At 39.3% G+C, this 9073-nt stretch overlaps 1 pseudogene; it reads right to left on the reverse strand.

Annotated features, from left to right (window-relative positions):
- Positions 1 to 3411, reverse strand: part of LOC128567445 (60S ribosomal protein L10a-like) — a 97113-nt pseudogene extending 93702 nt beyond the window's left edge.
- Positions 3412 to 9073: the final 5662 nt, after the last annotated feature.

Raw genomic sequence — 9073 nt, forward strand, 5'->3', positions numbered from 1 at the left:
TTTAAGGTGTGCTCCCCAAAATGTGCTAGGCCTTATTTTCAGGGGATGTCTTATCTTTCCAGTAAGTAGGTCTTATTTTCGGAGGATGTCTTATTTTCAGGGAAACAGGGTATTTCCTTAAGTTTTCCTGTGAAACCTAACCCATGCCTCCTTCCATCCTCCTGCTCTCTCCTGTTCCCAAACAAGGATGCTCCTCTCACCTGACGGTTCTCTGGAAATAAACCCTGGTCCCCCTGGGGCCAGACCAGGCAGAGTAAATATTGTCCTGATTTGCCATTAGAGAAGAAATGAGGCGGAAGGGCTCCTGATGATGGCATGGAGCTCACTGTCTCCCTGGTGAGTGAGCAGCAGCCCTGCCTGCTGAGAATAGATCTTAGGAAGATGGCTCCCATTCCATTTTGCTCAGAGGGCGCTGATATCATTGTCTCAACTAGTTTGAGGCACATCACAACAAACCAGTATTCAATAACAGCAAGCCTCATTTATAAATTGCCTACAGGCATTTTCACAGTGCTATTATATCATCTTAAAGGGTTTCCAGAGACACCTCCATATATTTTTGGCTGGAAACTCTGAGTTAATCCAATAAGGGGATTGAACTTCTGGGTACTAATAACAGTAAGGCAGTGCTGCCCCAATCAGTTCAGGGCTGCTCAGTAACAGCAAACAGCGTCAGTGCATCCTGCCTCTCTTCCAGCACACCAGCACAATGTACTTCTTTCCCTGCATGGTGGCTCCCTTGATCTTTCACTCCCCCATCTGGCATCGTGATTGATCACTTAGAAATATCCTAAAATAGTCAAAGCTATGGACTTGAATTTTATGTGGATTGTCAATTTCCTTTTCTCATCACACAACTGTATTATATATAACCTTTGGATATATATCTTGACTAGAAATTTGACACTTTAGAGTCCTAGTCAATGTAAGGAAAACAGAAATTTCAAAGACAAGCAAATGATAGTCTTTTACACTTTCATAATCGATGATCCACACGTTATCCAAGGAGTTCACTGAAAAAGAATTCCTTCATGAAAGAAGGCCTGTTGACTCTGCCCTGATTCCAGTTTCAACCCTCTATCCTCTTGGTGATTGTAGAAGTCACTTATTTTATCTTGTATCCCATTCCATCTGATTTCTGGGGACCCCTCCTCCTAGGCTGTCATCAGCCTCCCTGGGCCTTTCCCCACAGCCCACTCCTTCCCTGGTTAAGACACTTCCATTGGAATATAATGTTAGCTATTTTGTTTATTTTATGTTTACTTTAATATGATGTTTATTTTAACATCAAGGCTTTTCAACTGTTATTGCTTCTTACAACTTCATTCTGTAGGTCTTTCTACTGTGATTAATTCCTTGAGACCTAGTTTTTGCACTTGTTTCTTTCCTGAAACATCATCATTTATTCTTAAAGCTCTCTATTGACTACCTTGTTTCCAAATTCAGTAGCCTTTTCTGCATATTATTTCTGTAATATTTGCCAAAGTCAGTTATTCTCATGCTTATTGTGACTGGATAGCAAACCAACCCCAAACTCAGTGACATAAAATAGCAATCATATATTACTGATCACTCCTTTTATAAGTTCTTTGGGATTCCGTTGATATAGTAGCTAGTGGCTCTTGCTTCAGGCTATGACTGCTGCGGTGGCTTTGCTATGCTAAGATAAGCTAGGAAGGCTCTTCACATTTTTTTCATCCTCCTCTCAGTATCAGCAAGCAAGGTGGGGCATGTTCTTCTCATGGAAATAGCAGTGACACAAGAAGTTAAGTGGAAGTATTAAAGCCTGCTATGGCCTAGGCAAGGAGCTGGCACAGTCACTTCTTCCCACATCCATTGGCCAAAGCAAGTCACATGGATAAATCCACAATCTGGGGGCAGGGAATACCTGCCATGGTGAAAGTATGGCTATGGGGAGTAGTGGAGATCGGAACCATTCATTCAGCAGATCATGCAGACAGGCCCTCTTGCTTTGGCTGGTGTGACAGCATCATTCGTAGTCTCTTCCCAGGATTCTGGTGACCTTCCACTGGATCCTCTAATGATCTAAGTGTGGACTTTCAGCAACACTCTGTCTCTTCTTCCCTGCTCTTTTCTTCATCAGTAAGATCCTTAAATTCAATTAGTGCCTCGGTATTGGTATATCTCACACATTTCTACTGTAAGCCCTATTTTCTTACCACTTTTGTTGTTGTTTCCTTCACTGAGATTTTAGTTTCTATAATTCTCTGTCACCCAGGAGTGGGGAAGCTGTGGCTTTAAGGGCCTTAAATATAGCTTTTTGACTGAATCCAATTCTTTTTTCCTTGAGACAGAGTCTCAAAATCTTCAAGGGAAAAAAACTCTATATTTTATATCTCATGGTTATCTGTGTATATGGAAGGCCTGAAAGTCTATATCTATTATGAGATTTTTAAAAAGCCTTTTTCCTCGGAGGTTTCTAGGGGAAAAGTCTTGCTTGCATTAGTAGAGACAAGTGAATTAGGAAATAACTGCAGTTTCTTTTGAATCTTTTCAGTTATCTTGTTTGCATAACTTTTTGCTACCCTGTTCAGGTATATATTCACTTTCCTCAGGAAGTGAGGAAACATTTCTCAGGAAGCATCTGATATTGGTTCTTTCAACCTTTGTGTGAATGTTAATCTGTATATTTTCTCTTCCTGCTATCTCCCTAGCAATTCATTCATTCAGTTATTTACTATTTATTCTACTATAGGTCAATGCCTTTTCTCCAGGCCACATCCCACATGGATAGGTTGGGTCCAAAAGATGCCCAACACCTTCAGCTCACTGAGATGGAGCAGTGTCCTCTCTTATTTTCAACAATTTAAGAAAATAATTCTTGCCACATGGCTTGTATGAAAGCTTCTTGTCTGATTTGTTGCTTTGAACTAACAGAAAAGTGGGGAAAATAGAATTCATTGTGTTGCTAAGAGGAGAGAATATACAGAAGGCTGAAATCAAACAAATAAGGTAAAACTCAAGAGACAAAGACCTACGTTTAGTAGCAAATATGCTTGATTTTGTTACATACAAAGAAAATGATGAACAACAACAACAACAAAAATCCAAAAAAGACAATGAGATACTGTGTTGGTAAAGGTATGGCATCATTTCTTGTCGGTGGAAACCCTAGCCCCATTTTACTGACCTACATCTAGAGCACTGCATTGATTCTGCAGGACACATTCCAGAATGGTAATTGACAACAGGGAGCAGTTAGAGGGAGGCAGCCAGGGAATGGAGAATCTAGAAACCCTTTGCAACAGGAAGCATGGGACAGAAAGAGTTCTAGCTGCCTGTGAATATCAGGAGGACTGCCTTGCTGGAAAAAGTATAGCCTACCTTCACTCCTTCTGAGAGGATGGAACTAGAACTGTCCAATGCTGGAAGGCCTGTCTTGTAGGCCATTGAATTCCCTGTCTCTACAGTTTCAAACTAAAGTTCAAGGGACATTTGAAAATGATAAAGGAACCTTATAGACAGCCATTGCCAGGCATTGGAATATGGATTTTACACACACACACACACACACACTCTTAATCCTCACAACAATCCTTAAGTCAAGCATTATATTAATAATTATTTCCATTCTAGAGATAAGGAAACTGAGGCTCAGATAGTTTGTTTTCCTTGGTTACACAGCTAATTAGGGACAGAGCTAAAATTTGAGTCCAGGCAGTAATTACCAATCTGTCTCTAAAAGGTGGTCAAGTTGATATTTTCATATGTGATTTTCATTTAGCCTGGATATACTTTAAGGTGCCTTTCACCTCCAGGTCTTCTTCCTAGAGATGATTCTTATTCTATAAGTAATGGTTAAAATCCAACTATGCTTCTTCTGTGCTTTAGATAACTTTTATAGATTTATTTGAATCCTGTATATTTTAAGTACCATCTGGTGGTTGAATACAAATAACACAAAAATTAGGGCATACAAATAATTTCCTCTTTCTTGGCAGATTATTGCACATCTAAAAGGATAATAATATACCTCTCCTCTCTCTTTAATCACAAAATGAAACTTAAAGGTCTTCCTAAATGTCTATGAGTTATTAAAGTTGCTTTGAATGATTCAGATGAGAGAATAGAAAGAACACTAGTATTTTGTGAGCATTTTCTGGATCCCAGGAACTATGTTTGGAGATATATGTATATTATCCCATTCAATGAACTTAATAAGCTAATGAGCTCGCTATTACTCCCATTATGCAGATAAGTAAACCAAGGCTTGGAGGAACTGACACTGCTACCCACCTGACACTGCTATTAACCGCAGAGGCTACATTTAAACCCAGAAGCATCTGGTGTCCAAATATGCTTTCCCAACTGTACCATATAGCTTCCCAGTCACAAATACCAGGAAACCAACTGTGGACTTGACCACATTCAAAGGTACCACATGTGTTATTTGTAGTCTTGTTAGCCCCTTAAGGAAATCTTTAGAGAAATAAAGGAGATACATACCTTGACACAGAAGATACGAGATAGACAATCTTAAAGAGATGGAAAATGACATATAGTCTGTCTGTACCCTAGGAGTGGCTGAGGCTTGATGAGAATAAGAAGGGTAGGAAAGAGCAGACGTTGACGGCTACCCTAACAAGGGAACAAATCCTGGACTTCTACACAATTAACTGCCCCTTCCCTTCTCTAGTCCTAGCATAGTCCATCCAGCAACACTTTCCTATTCATCCCCACACACCATGTGGTACTTTTCCTTGTCTGCTGTTCTCTTTCTCTTTTTTTGAGAGTCACCCAGCTCACTCTACTACCTTAGCAAGTCACGTTCATGTGATGCTAAATGGCTCCATCATGTGGGAAAGACCCAAACTTTCTGTATTCATCATCTATTACTGAACAACAAATTATCTCAAATCTTAGAGGTTTAAAACGACACTATGTTTATTTTGTAGTTTCTGTGGGTGAGTTATCTGGGATGACTTATCCGGCTGGTTCTAGACTGGGATCTCATGATCTCTTCATCTCTCATGAAGCTGCAGACAAGGAATCGAGCAAGTCTGCAATCTCTGGAGGCTTAACTGGGGCTAAAGGAACCACTTTCAAGATCATTCACATGACTCCTCAGTTCTTTACCAAGGAGACCTTCCATAGACTATCCACAGTATGATTTTCTCCAGAGCAGGTAAGCAGGTAATGAGAGAGAAAGATTAAGATGAAGTTTTTAAAAAATAACCTAATCCTGAGCATCACACTGTAACTTCTGTCATATATGATTGGTCACCCAGACCAACCCTGACAAAAGTTTGAATGCCAGAAAGGAAGGATCAATGGGGCCCTTTTGAGGCTGACTACCACAATTCCATCGATGGACTATCTAGTTCTCCAGGTCCTCTAGTTAAAATGCAGGGGTTTCCAGAGAGGATTAGCACATTAACAGACCATTAGCTAATTAATCAAGTAGCTGCCATTACGAAAAGCAGAAAATACATGGGTAAGCTGTATGTGGAAGGGAGAAAGGAGGTTCCAGAAAAAAATTCTCTGTGGGGTTTTGGAAGAGGGTCAGTGAGCAGAGGACCTACTATTTATGGTAGGAAGTATTAGGGCAGTATGATAAAGGCACCAAAAACAAGGTCCCTGTCTAAGGGGAAAGAATAGGCTGGGCTTGGAGAATGGAGAGCCATTGCACTCATTATCTTTGCAATCATCAGCTACTGAGACCTTAGTACTTGTACCCATGATGTCTGTGCAGAAAGAGAAGAAAAAAAAAATCAGTGAGGTGCTGTGCCTCACTGCTGGTTAATTAAATGTTGATTCCAAGGCAGCTGGTAGAGTCTATGCACTATATATTATCCTCAGTTTAGTTTTTCTCCATTTTAAAAAAATCACACATTTTAATTAACCTACTAGCCCTTGCTGGAGATTTGAAAGAATTTAATTGTCCTGCAGGGATTGGAAGACACAACAGCCAGAGAAAGGCTACATCTCCGTTGTTTTCACTCCAAGGACTTCCAAAATTAAAATTATTGTTTTATTTCATTCTTTGAAGCCCAGAGCTACATGTGAATTCATATTTGGAATTGTCAGAAGCATCCTTGAATGCTTAAGCAAGAATAACATGAAGTTATTTAAGCAGTAGTTATATATGAGTATTTAATAGTTGAATCTTTTATTCATCTGGAGCCATTGGGTTCGCAGTAAGAGTTGTAGTTTCCCGATTTTTGGCTTTCCTTATTGAAGATGGGACATATTTTGACTAGAATTTCATGCATAAACTTTTACAGTCCAGTGGGAAGTCTCTTGATATCAGGACCCCTTAAGAGATTTCAAGTGGTTTTCAATTTTGTCAAACATAATGCTGAGTATCACAGTCAATGCATACATTTCATTTTCCACATGAAAAAGCAGCTCACAGGTATTTATTGAAAAGCAATGATATACAGATATCAGAGCTGTTGGTTAACACTTGCTTGTCCTCTGGATAGAGATGAAAATTCTCAGGACAAAGCCATAAGAGTGGGTAAATTCACCACAGGAGTGAGAGCAACAGAGAAAAGCAGAGGGTCAAGGACCAGGAACCTGAAAGTCCAGAAGAAAAGAAGGTAGCAAAGGTGATTATAGGGAGGTAGAGGAATACTCAAGAGAGATCGGCGAAGAAATTAGAAAAGAGAGGGGTCAGGAATGTCAAAGGTTGCAGAACACTAGTTCCAGAGCCTATAGAGGTGAACCCATTGGATGACCTGGAGAGAAAAAGATAGCTTGTTTTACAAGAACTGTCTAAGGAATCACCAGGATTCCTGTATGTGGGAAAGAGAAGAATAATCACTTTTTGAAAAAAATCAGTTTATTTTTTGCAGGTCTAAGGAAAGAACAAAATATGTATGAATGAAATCCAAGTCTTTGAGGACATCAGAAAGGGAATTTTAGTCTTTTCTTGTAGGCCATGGCTGCTCAAATTAGCATACAATCATCTTAGCCCAATAAGGGTGCTTTTTAAAAAGTTGCAAAAATATCAAGGCAAGAAATGATGAAGAAAAGAAAATTAGATGTAATAAAAGTAAGAGATGGGGTGACAGATTTTATGTGCCTCCCTTTTATTTGTTATCAAAAGTTTACCATGGTTCTTTTACTTAGTGGTCAGTTATCTATTGCTGGGGAAAACAATAAAATATCAGAAATTAGTGCCTTAAAACTATAACTCTGTATTTGCTCACAGTTCTGTAGGTTGGAAATCTGGGCTGAACTCAATTGAGAATTTCTTTTACTCCACTAGTGTTGTCTGAGCTCATTGGAGTACTCTCAGACAGTTCATTGATCAGCTGGGGGCTGGCAGGTTCTAGGTGATCTCAGTCATGTGTCTGATGGTGGTTGATATTGGCTCCTGGCTGGGCCTCTGTTTCCAAATGGCTTCTCATCTTCCACTAGAGTACATCAGGCTTCTTTATGTGACAGTGAAGGTGTTCCAAGAAAGTCACAGCCGATGCTGCAAAGCATTTTCAGGCTCAGCCTTGGAAGTCACATACAATCACTTCACCACATTCTATTGGTCCAAGCCAGTCACAAGGTCATCCCAGCTTCAAATGATAGAGAAATAGAATTTACCTCCCCATGGGAGGAGTGTCAAGTCACATTGTAAAGAGATAAGGTCACAGGGAGATGCAATATATTGAAACCCATTATTGTAACAATCATCCATAAACACCATGATGAACACCAATGAGAAACTTATAAAAGGATCACAGTTTTCTGACTCTGTGCTATTTCATGTGTGTTATTTGTGCTTTGTCCTATATAAGAATACATTCTACAGTGGTATGTTGCTTCTACTCAATTAAGAAAAAAATAATACAAAATGAAGGTATAATGAAAAAATAATGAGCAGCACCTTGGCTTAGACCCATATTCTTCTTGCTCCACAGCTACCACATTCCTTCTCTCATGCAAAAAGACTCTACCACTAACTAGCATTCTGAAATTTTTGTGGCTGAAACTTGGTTAAAAATAAATCTTTCAGTTTAATTTCATTATTCAGGGACTTTAGTTTAAGGCTATAGTAGAGATTGTTCACTTTAAAAAATTATGAGAATAAACCTATAGATCTGGAAAGGATCTCCTGTCAGTGGATAGAATAAAAAAAAAGAGAGAGAATCATGTTCTTCATGTTGTGCAGGGATGTTTTATTCTTTTACCATAGTTTAACTTGTGTTTTATAAACTCTTGAATCCATGACGGTTCAAAGTACAAAGGCTGTCAAGATATCCTAGATGCTACAGATCACTTAAATTTTATCCTGACTCGGTGTTTTTCTTTTCCTGTTTTTATCAGTGGATGATCAGGGCAGAATAACTGCAAAATGCTGATCAGTCAGTCCATCTGCTTGAACGCTTAGCTGATAGGTAGGGAAAGAGATAAAAACGATTGCTAAAACAAATTTGCATTGTTTTCAAGAGTCTTCAGATGCCTGTATTATCTCTCTTCACTTTTCTACATGCCCTTCCACTCTCCCCTGGTTTTAAAAAGAATCCTCCTCAAATGAAGATGGCACAAAAACCTGGGGAATTCAATTCACATAAGCGTGAATATCTCAGAAATTTCTTTCTTTCTTTTTCTTTTTTATTGTTGGGGATTCATTGAGGGTACAATAAGCCAGGTTACACTGATTGCAATTGTTAGGTAAAGTCCCTCTTGCAATCATGTCTTGCCCCCATAAAGTGTGACACACACCAAGGCCCCACCCACCTCCCTCCTTCCCTCTTTCTGTTTCCCCCCCGCATAACCATAATTGTCATTAATTGTCCTCATATCAAAATTGAGTACATAGGATTCATGCTTCTCCATTCTTGTGATGCTTTACTAAGAATAATGTCTTCCACTTCCATCCAGGTTAATACGAAGGATGTAAAGTCTCCATTTTTTTTAATAGCTGAATAGTATTCCATGGTATACACATACCACAGCTTGTTAATCCATTCCTGGGTTGGTGGGCATTTAGGCTGTTTCCACATTTTGGCGATTGTAAATTGAGCTGCAATAAACAGTCTAGTACAAGTGTCCTTATGATAAAAGGATTTCTTTCCTTCTGGGTAGATGCCCAGTAATGGGATTGCAGGAT

This window comes from Nycticebus coucang, chromosome 16 (assembly GCF_027406575.1).
Source record: "Nycticebus coucang isolate mNycCou1 chromosome 16, mNycCou1.pri, whole genome shotgun sequence".
Lineage (NCBI taxonomy): Eukaryota > Metazoa > Chordata > Mammalia > Primates > Lorisidae > Nycticebus > Nycticebus coucang.